Source organism: Emydura macquarii, unplaced genomic scaffold (assembly GCF_026122565.2).
Source record: "Emydura macquarii macquarii isolate MOO-44397 ecotype Brisbane River unplaced genomic scaffold, CSIRO-AGI_Emac_v2 contig_2938, whole genome shotgun sequence".
Taxonomy (NCBI): domain Eukaryota; kingdom Metazoa; phylum Chordata; order Testudines; family Chelidae; genus Emydura; species Emydura macquarii.
Window position 1 is genome coordinate 253676 of NW_027133075.1, and position 10202 is coordinate 263877.

General features: G+C 46.1%; 1 pseudogene; it reads right to left on the minus strand.

Annotated features, from left to right (window-relative positions):
- Positions 1–6280: 6280 nt before the first annotated feature.
- On the minus strand, positions 6281–7206 carry LOC137167586 (olfactory receptor 52P1-like; annotated as a pseudogene).
- Between the last annotated feature and the right edge of the window lie 2996 nt (positions 7207–10202).

The window sequence follows — 10202 nt, forward strand, 5'->3', positions numbered from 1 at the left end:
CCAGGAATATACTTGATGAGTCACCAGGACTTACTCATCTGACTCTGGACTCCATTTTATTCCTGTAAAATTCCACAAGCAGCATGGCAAAAGCCAAAGGACATACAAGGTAGCTGCACGATATCCATTTTGTCATTAGCCAACTTCTGGATCAACTCATCTACAACTGAACTGAACTGAAGCTGTGAAACAAAGGACTGAGACCCATCCATGTACTGGATGTACACCAGAGGGACTATACAAGCCTGCAAATTCCACAATTCTACTAAAAACCTGATATATATGGTCTTTTCAGTTATTTGTATGTATGTGATTGCTTTAATCCTTTAACCAGTGTGGAGAATCAGAAGCACTGTTTGTGGCTGGTTGGGAAGTTTGACTTCAGTGTCACCCACCAGAAATAGCCCAGAAGGCAGAGTTGTGCAGGGGGCAGAGCGGTAATGCTGAGCCAGAGCTGGGCAGCTGGAGCAACCCAGACCAGCTGTGCCAACGGGGAGCCAAGGGTGATCTACAGCGGGGAGCTGAGGGGCCAGAGCTGGGCTAGCCAGTGCCGGCCCTGCCACAAGTAACTCGGCAGCCAAGCGTGGTGAGTGGCTGGGGAGAGCAGAGTGGGGTCCTGGGCAGAGGGCCCAGTGCAGGGAGACGTCACCAGACAAGAAGGCCTTGTAGGTTGGTGTGACACTCTCTACCCCTTGTGCTGTGGTTTTCCTATCGTTCATGTTCATGTAAGGTGTTTTTGGAATGTTCATGGCATTTTGAACATTATTGTTATGAAGTTTTTTTCCTGCAGTGTCGTATGTATAGACATGAAACTCTGGTAGCTTGTGTGACCCCCTCTGTGCCTAGGGTAGCCACCTGAAAATGCCAAGGTAGGGGCAGGCTGCAAACGGAGAGCAGATTCTCCCAGCACTTGTGGGTGGCACTGAAGCCAGACTTCCCAACCAGCCACAAACTGCACTTCTGAATCCACACAGAAGCCAGTACACAAATACACAAAGGCCCCTTTACTGCATTTCAGATTCTGGCTCCCAATCAACACTAGGTCCAGTAAAGAGACCAGTTATTTAAACTCTATGTTCTTTACTAAAAAGGTTCCTTCTGACCCCAAGGGGTCATCCACAGTACCAGACCAATGTAAGTTTGGATCTTACCCAAAATACCACACTGCTAGCCAATCCTTTAGTAACTAAAACTAAAGGTTTATTGTAAAAAGAAAGAAATAAACCATAAGAGAAATACTAAAGGATTAAAGCAAATCAGAAACATACGAATGATTGAAAGTCCATATACATCGAATTTCTGGGAGAATTGTGGAGTTGCAGGCTTGTGCAGTTCCTCTGGTATACATTCAGTACCTGCATGGGTCTTAGTCCTTCGGTTCAGCTGCAAGTGAATTGATCCAGAGACAGGTATGTGTTTGTAGCTGAACAGGAACAAAAAACAAAATGGTTTCCTAGGCCACCACCTTATATATCTTCTGGGCCTGGCCATGCTGTCCATGGAGTTTTACAGGAATCAAAATGGAGTCCAGAGTCACATGGGCAAGTAGTCCAGGGTCACATAGGCAAGTCCTGGTGACTCACTGGTGATGCTGGCTTCTCCCCCTGGGCTCCTTGCACCTGGGAATGTCTTAATGGGCCATTAAGCAGGCTATTGGTCTGCAGCCATCCTGTCTGGGGTGTGTCCCAGGCAGCCCAATTTGACATAGAGATAACTCAAATACATCTATAACTTCCATTACACATATAACACATGAACATAAACATTATCATCTCACTTAGCACATTATAACAGTACCCGACATGGCATATCTCACATGAATTATTATAATTTTGAAATGCTGATGTCAAACATTATACTAAATGCTCCCCCACAATCTAACCAGCATGAAACCCCCAACACGAGAGTCGTGTACGAAGGAGTATTCGGAGCTCCTGAATACACCTCAACAGCCCCCCTTATCCAGCCAGCGTGACAGCAGATTTCATGCCTTTTGGGGCACAAATGAAATGGGAAAACTCCAAATGTCTGGGGAGACTCTGGACTGGAAGGGATTGTTGGGGTTTGTTGGAGGGCAGAGTTGGGAACCTTGTGAAGGCAGAGAGGGGCAAAAGAGTCAAAGATGGAGGAGAGGGAGGGTATGTCTACACTATGAAGTGAAGTCGATTTAATTTCAGTCGACCTTCACCCACCGAATTCCCGAAGTCGGAGGAGCGTTGATCACACCACGTTTCTTGTGTCAGGGGATTGCGTCCCCTATAGCTGTGCTTGCATCGATAAGCAAAGCAGTGCAATGTGGATAGCTATCCCTCAGTGCAACTAGTCACAGTGGCTTTTGGGAAGGTCTTCATCCTCCTATGATGCAACGTCTTCTTTCCCACCCTCTCATTTTTTCCTAAACAAACAGAAACGGTTTTTCATGCCGTTTTCCTGAACCCTGTCTCTGCTGTGTGTTCGCTATTGCCGGAAAGGTGTTGAGCTCGCTCAGCTCTGCACTATCATTGTGAGCATCACAAACACCTTATGACTGATCTTGCAGTACTTCCAAGGCCGAGACAGGAGATGTAGCACGAAAAATTGCGACGTTACTCAAGCCACCCTTCTACAAGCCATAGAACGAAAGAATTCCCAGTTGCTGCTGGTTGTCATGCAGCAGCTGCAGTTGGTGTAGCGTTGCTTTTGATCCCAGGATACAAACACTGACTGGTGGAATCACATCATTATGAAGGTCTGGGATGATGAGAAGTGGCTGCAAAACTTTTGGATGCCTAAGGCCATTCTCCCTGAAGTTTGTGCAGAGCTGTCACCAGCCCTGAAGCACATGAATACTCGCTTGAGACGTGCTCTGACAGTGGAGAAGTAAGAGGCCATCACTCTGTGGAAACTAGCAACGCCGGATGGGAATCAGTTTGGAGTCAGTAAATCCAGCATGGGAGCTGCTGTGATGCAAGTGATGCAAGTGTGTAGACCATTAATAGACCTCTGCTAAGAAGGGTAGCGACTTTGGAAATGTGCAGAACATAATGGACGGGTTTGCCACAATGGGTTCCCAAACTGTGGTGGGGTGATATATGGCACACATATCCCTAACTTAGCACTGGAGCACCTTGCCACAGAGTACATGAACTTAAAGGGATTATTTTCCATGGTTTCGCAGGCCTTTGTGGATCACAGGGGACACTTCACTGACATCAAAGTGGGGTGGTGTTGAAAGGTACGCGACACGTGTATCGTTAGGAACTCAGGTCTGTTAAAAAAGATTCAATCAGGGACTTTATTCCCTGGCCAAAAAATAACCATTGATGATGTTGAAACACCAACATGATCCTGGGAGACGCTATACCGTTCTTCCCTGGCTAAGCAATAAAGAGCGGTTCAATAATAGGCTCAGCAGGTGCAGAATGGTGGTGGAATGTGGCTTTGGACATTTAAAGGCACGCTGGCGCAGTTTGCTCACTAGGTTAAACCTTAGTGAAAGCAACATCCCAATAGTTATCTTTGCCTGCTGTGTGCTCTATAAGGTCCGTGAGACAAAAGGGGAGAAGTTTCCCTTGGGTTAGGTCGTGAAAGCAGATAGACTGGCCACAAACTTTGAGCAGCCAGAGAACAGCGCAACACTGAGATTTCTGCACCTCAGGGAAGCATTGAAAACCTGGTTTTGTAATGGGGCACAGTAATGTGCATCACTTATCTGTGCTGTGCCTTCCCATCCAATCCCCCACCCTTCAAGCTCTGCTCCTTCACCTCCTCTTCCCCCATCACTCATCCCCTTGCTTGTAATAAATAAAGAGTCAAGAATTTCAAAGAAGTTAAATTTTATTTATCATCCTTAACAGTGGAGGGAAAGAAAAATACTTTAACAGTTGGCAATCATTATAGTGAGGCTGGAAGGGGATACAAAACCATGGTTGTCTGTGAAAACACAAAGCCCGCTCATTCCCAGTTTTTATCGAGGCTGCCGCCTCTTTCTGATCCCCTGAACTGGTGTCGAGAGTAGCATGTACTGCACCCTGCTAAAACCCTACGACCATTTCCTTACACACTGAATTTTGAGAAGATAAACTGAGCCAAAAAGTCCTGTTGGTTAAGGAAGTGCAGAGTTGTGCAGCATACACAGTGCTCTGGAGATTTCCCAAAACTGGATGCTCCAGCCTCTGACCCAACATTGCTGGGATGACACACCGATCTGTGCAATTGGTAGTGACTGGTATGTGGAGTTAGCGTTCACTTGAGAATAATAAGGGGAGTTCTTTTTACGTTGCAACATTGCTTGTCATCTATGGGACTAGCTAACAATGGGTACCTTGTGCTTTGCTTGCCTTACAGTTGACAGCATGGTCTGCAATGGATCCTCCACTCCTGCTGAGCAGATGTTGCATATTAGAATGTGGAAAAAAAGGACTCAGGATGACATGTTCAATGAGATAATTAATGTTTCCGCAACTGCTGATAAAGAGCTAAGAGCATGTAGGATTTCTTTTTCTGAAAAACTGAACATGGATTTGGAGAACAGGAAAGCAACACAGGAGTATTAGCACGCAACACAGGATGAGATGCTGTGTATAATGAGGGATCAGTGAGTCATGTTGAGGCATCTAGTTGAGCTGCAGAAACAGCAGTGGGAGGACAGAGTCTGTCTGGATTGCCTCTGGGTACATGACTTGCACTTATGCTGCTATGCTGTGTTCTGCGATGATGCTTGCACATTTAATAACAGAGTGGCAAGGGAAAGTGTCATATCGAGGTAGAAGAAATAAGGCCACTCTCCCCAAAAACCTCCTGCAAAGGATTGCAGAGCATCTACATGAAAGTTTCCTGGAGACATCCATGGAAGATTCTCGGGCCGTCCCTGTGCACATAAATAGTCTTTTCTGGGAGAAACCCTCTGCTTAAGTGAACCAACAATGAGGAAACCCCATCCCTACGGCACCACCCAGTAATTTTTTTCTCTTAAACCTGAACCTGGAAAAGGGCTTTAAACTCAGAAATTTACTTATTCACCAGATGTGCCTTCCCCGACATCTCGGTCAGTCACGCTTTCCTGGGTCAGGTTGGGCTGCTCAAGGGTAACTAAGAGCACCTGACTTTCAGGGGTAATGGTAACCCCACAGTCCTGCCTCCTCTTCTTCTCATCCTCCTTTTCCTCATCCCCAGACTCATCATCATTCATCCTGGTTTTGGATTCTCCCAAGATATCTACGCTGCATTGGGGGGTGGTGGTAGGGTCACTGCTGAGAATCGCATGAAGCTCCTCATGAAAGCAGCATGTCTGTGATGAGAAGCCAGAGCGGTTGTTTGCCTCCCTTATTTGCTGATACTCTTGCCTCAGCTCTTTGATCTTAATGCAGCACTGCTGCACATCCTTGTTGTGCCCATTCTCCAACATGTCGCACGTTATCTTTTCGTAGATATCCATCTTTCTTTTCTGGATTTGAGCTGAGCCAGAACAGACTCTTCTCCCCACAGATCGATGAGATCCAATCCCACAGGTCTACTCCAGGCTGGAGGTCATTTGGGGCATGAAGGTGCCATGATCATTTCTGCTGGCAAGCTCTCTCCACGCTGAACAAACACGAAATGGGAATTCAAAATTTCCCAGAGTTTCACCAGGGCAGGTGCTGTTTCCCGTGTCTGAGGCCATAGTGCAGCAGAGTGCAAATGTCTAGAGTGGTCGCAGCGGAGCATTGTGGGATACCTTCCACAGGCCAATGATGTCAAATTATGCAAAGTTCCGCCTACACTGCCCTTAATTCGACCCATTCAATTTGACTTCAGCGCTACCCCTCCCACAAAGATGACTTTATTAAGTCAATTTTTATAGACATTTGAGACAGCGGAACGGAGCTCCCAGTGCAGACACACACCTTATGTGGTTGATGGAAGCCATGTTCCGTTGACCTAACTTGGCAGTGTAGACCAGGCCTGAGGAATGGTGAGAATCAATAACCATACTGTTGGAAAATAGTGCTGGGAGTATAAAGAAGCCATCAGTGCTCGTGGTCTGGATGTGATAGAAAGGCCAGGTGACAGGGTATGTGGGGGTGGGGATGACATGTGACGCAGAAAGAAATCAGGTGATCATCAGAGAGATGGAACTTAGCAAAGTCCAGAGCAGAGCTTGGTGATGGAGTGATAAGACATTAGGTGTGAGGAACTTTTCAAACTGTGAACTTCCACAAGGCTAAGCTTAGCCAAATTGAGACAAAGCACACTTGATTAACGAGGAGACATGCTTTTACCCCTCCTATCACACAGGTTTAAAGTCTTTGGCCCCAGGCGATCACATTCTGAGGATGTATTTTCCCACTTTGTTACGAAGCTCTTTGGTTTTGATCCCATAAATGATAGGGTTGAGCATGGGGGGCACAAGGAGATAGAGGCTGGCCAAGAGGATGTGAACGTGGGCAGCAACACCCTGACCGTACCTGTGTGTCAGGGCAGAGAAGAGGTTGGTAGTATAAGATATCAGTATCACACAGATGTGGGCTGTGCAGGTGTTGAGGGCTTTCCGGTGGTCTTTCTTGGAGGAGATCCTGAGGACGGCTCTGATGATAAGCCAATGAGTGTGAGGTCTAACCCGATGACCACTAATGTTATCACCAGGCTGTACATCCGGCTGACTGTGGTGTCCCCACATGACATCTTCACCACAACGAAGTGCCCACAGTACATGTGGGGGATAACACGGTTGGCACAGAATGGTAGCCTCTGCAGTAGCAGGGGCATGGGCAGAACCAAGAGAACAGCTCGTATCAAACCCACTAGCCCTAACTTAGCGATTCGTGCGTTGGTGAGGATGGTGGCGTATCTCAGAGGGTCACATATGGCGACATAGCGATCGAAGGCCATTGTCACGAGGACGGCTGAGTGCATAGTAGCAATTGCATGGATGAAGAACATCTGGGTGAGGCAGCCATCCACAGTGATGTCTTTGAAACGTAACCAAAATATGCACAGTGCCATTGGCACGACAGAGGTTGACATGCTGATGTCTGTGAGTGCCAGCATGCAGAGCAGCAGGAAAATGGGCTTGTGCGGGGTCTGCTCTTTGCTCACAACAAACAGAACCATGAAATTTCCCAACAGGCTAATGATGTAGGACATAGAGAAAGGGATGGAAATCCAGATGTGGGCAGCTTCCAGCCCCGGGATGCCATTTAGGATGAATGTTGGCAGGCCGGAGTAAGTGAGATTGAAAGCCTCCATGAGAGGGTCAAATCACTGATCAGGATGTGAAATGCTCAGATTCCTGTGAAGGGAGAGAAGCCCAGGGAGGGGGGTTATGCATTTGATAACAAATAGCACAGTAAATATTTTATAGTTAATAACAATCTATAAAGGGGGGTGAGCAGTGAGGTGGCAACATTAGTCCCCTCTAGTCAGCACTGGTGAGGCCTCATTTGGAGTTTTGTGTCCAGTTTTGTGCTACAGAAGGGATGTGGACAAATCAGAGAGAATCCAGCAGAAGGGACAAAAATTATTAGGAGTCTGGAGCACATGATTTATGAGGAGGGACTGAGGGAACTGGGCTTGTTTAGTCTGCAGAAGAAAAGAGTTAAGAGGGATTTGACCGCGGCCCTCAACTACTTGAAAGGAGGTTGCAGGGAGGATGGAGCTAGGTTGTTCTCCGTGGTAATAGATGACACTGTGATGCTGGCTGGATTAGGGGGGCCCTTGAGGTGTATTCAGGAGTCTGATTACTCCCTTCTACACCAATCTCGTGTTAGGGGTGTCACGCTGGCTGGATTGGGGGGGGGGGGCATTTAGTATGATGTTTAATATCAGTATGTCAAAATCATAAGAGATATGCCATATCAGGTACTGTTAGAAAGGCTGTATTTCAAATTGTGCTGTCTGGGTGACACCCCAGCCAAGATGACTGCAGAACAATAGCCTGCTTAATGGCCCATTAAGAGATCCACAGGTATAAGGGGCCCAGGGACAGAAGCGAGGGATATATCTGATGAGTCACCAGGACATAGTCATGTGACTCTGGACTCCATTTTGGTTCCTGTAATATTCAACAAGCGGCATGGCATAGACCAAAGGACATAAAAGGCAGCTGCACGACATCCATTTTGTCTTTAGTCTGTCCTTCAGTCTTTACCTATCTCTGGATCATCTCATCTACTACTGAACTGAAGCTTTGAAACAAAGGACTGAGACCCATCCAGGTACTGGATGTACACCAGCGGCATTATACAAGTCTGCAAACTCCACAATTCTACTAGAAACATAATATATATGCACTTTCAAATCAGTTGTATCTATCTGATTGCTTTAATCCTTTAACATTTCTCTTATAGTTAGTTTCTTTCTTTTTATAATAAACCTTTAGTTTTAGTTACTAAAGGATTGGCTGGCAGCGTGGAATTTTGGGTAAGAGACAAACTTATATTGATCTGCTTCTGTGGTTGACCCTTTGGGGTCAGGAGAAACCATTTTGGTAAAGATCATAGAGTTTTAAATAACTGGTCTCATTACTTGACCTAGTGGCTGATTGGGAGCCAGAGACTGAAAAGCAGTAAAGGGGGCTGTGTATATTTGTATATTGGCTTCTTGATAACCAGTGTGGGGAATCAGAAGCACTGTTTGTGGCCGGTTGGGAAGTCTGACTTTAGTGTCACCCACCAGTGCTGGGAGAATCTGCTCTCCTTTTACAGCCTGCCCTGACCTTGGCATTTTCAGGTGGCTACCCTGGGCACAGAAGTGTCACAGACAGAACTAGGAGCAATGGTCTCAAGTTGCAGTGGGGGAGGTGTAGTGTGACTATTAGGAAAAACTTTTTCACCAGGAGGGTGCTGAGGCACTGGAATGGGTTACCTATGGAGGTGGTGGAATCTCCATCCTTAGAGGTTTTAAAGGTATGTCTTGACAAAGCCTTGGCTGGGATGATTTAGTTGGGGTTGGTTCTGCTTAGAGCAATTGGTTGGACTGGATGAGCTCCTGAGTGTCCCTTCCAACCCCAATCTTGTATGATTCTATGATTTTTAGATAGCTCCAAATTATTTAGGCCGTAGTCCAGTCCAGAGATATCCTCAGAGGGAGCTAACCAGGCCCAGTGAGATAGCTGCATGATGGGAGGTGATATTCAATGTCAATAAGTGCAACGTATATGCGCATTGCGAAGTGGGATGGGGAATTATACCGAAAGTACAATGCCATGAGATAAATCAGTCACTGCTTCACCCTCCTCTGGACTCCAAAGTGCAGTGCTGAGCACCCTTCTCAAACAGGATATTGCAGAACTAGAGGGGTTCAGGGAAGGGCAACGAGAAAGATCAAGGGCCTGAGGAAACACTGCTAGGGAGAGAGTTTGAAAAGATGGGGATTGTTACTTTAGAAAGTAGAGGAATAGGAGAGGATTCGAGAAGAGTCTATAAGACATTGACTGGTAGAGATTATATGAAGAATGTGTTCTCCCTGTCTCATAACACAAGGTCAAGGGGACATTCAATTAACTGAAACATGGCAAATTCAAACCTGATTAAAAAATAATGCTTCCTTCACTCAGTGCATAATTAGACAAGGAACTCATGGCCACAAGATGAAGTTGGGGCCAGGAGCTAAGCAAGAATCAAAATGCTTTTCAGATAGTAAGAATATTCCGTTACAATAGTTACAGATAAATAAATATCTTGGAAAGCCTCTATACCTGTATGTTTCAGGGCACAAGCGAATCTCTGGCTGTTAGGTGTTTAGCTGACACTATCATGACTGTCAGGTTACCCCTTAAATATATTCTTGGGCAGCCCCTTAGGATTGTCTCTGTCAGACAGAGGACACTGGATTGGCTGGATCATAGGTCTAATACAAAATGCAATGCTTCTTTTGGAAAGGAGCCACATATTCCTCATGGAAATAGACATTATCATGCCAGGCTGGGTCTTTGTGCTCTCTAACTTCCCTCGTTTCTTAAAGGCACCCAACTTTCTCTAAGACAACAAGTACAGGGGTTTTGTTATTCTGCCTTGTTAACTGACAGGGGTACGGAGAGACACTTGTCAGCATCCCAGCTGCTTACCCTTCTCATGCAGATTCCACAAAAATCGGGGGAAGCTAAATAAGGAAGAGGACAGGTCACTGATTCAGAGCAATAGGGACTGGTTGGGAAACTGCGTTGAAGCAAACAATATGTGTTTTAATCTAGCTATGTAAATGTATACATCTAAGAACAAAGAAGGTAGGTGATGTTTATGTGT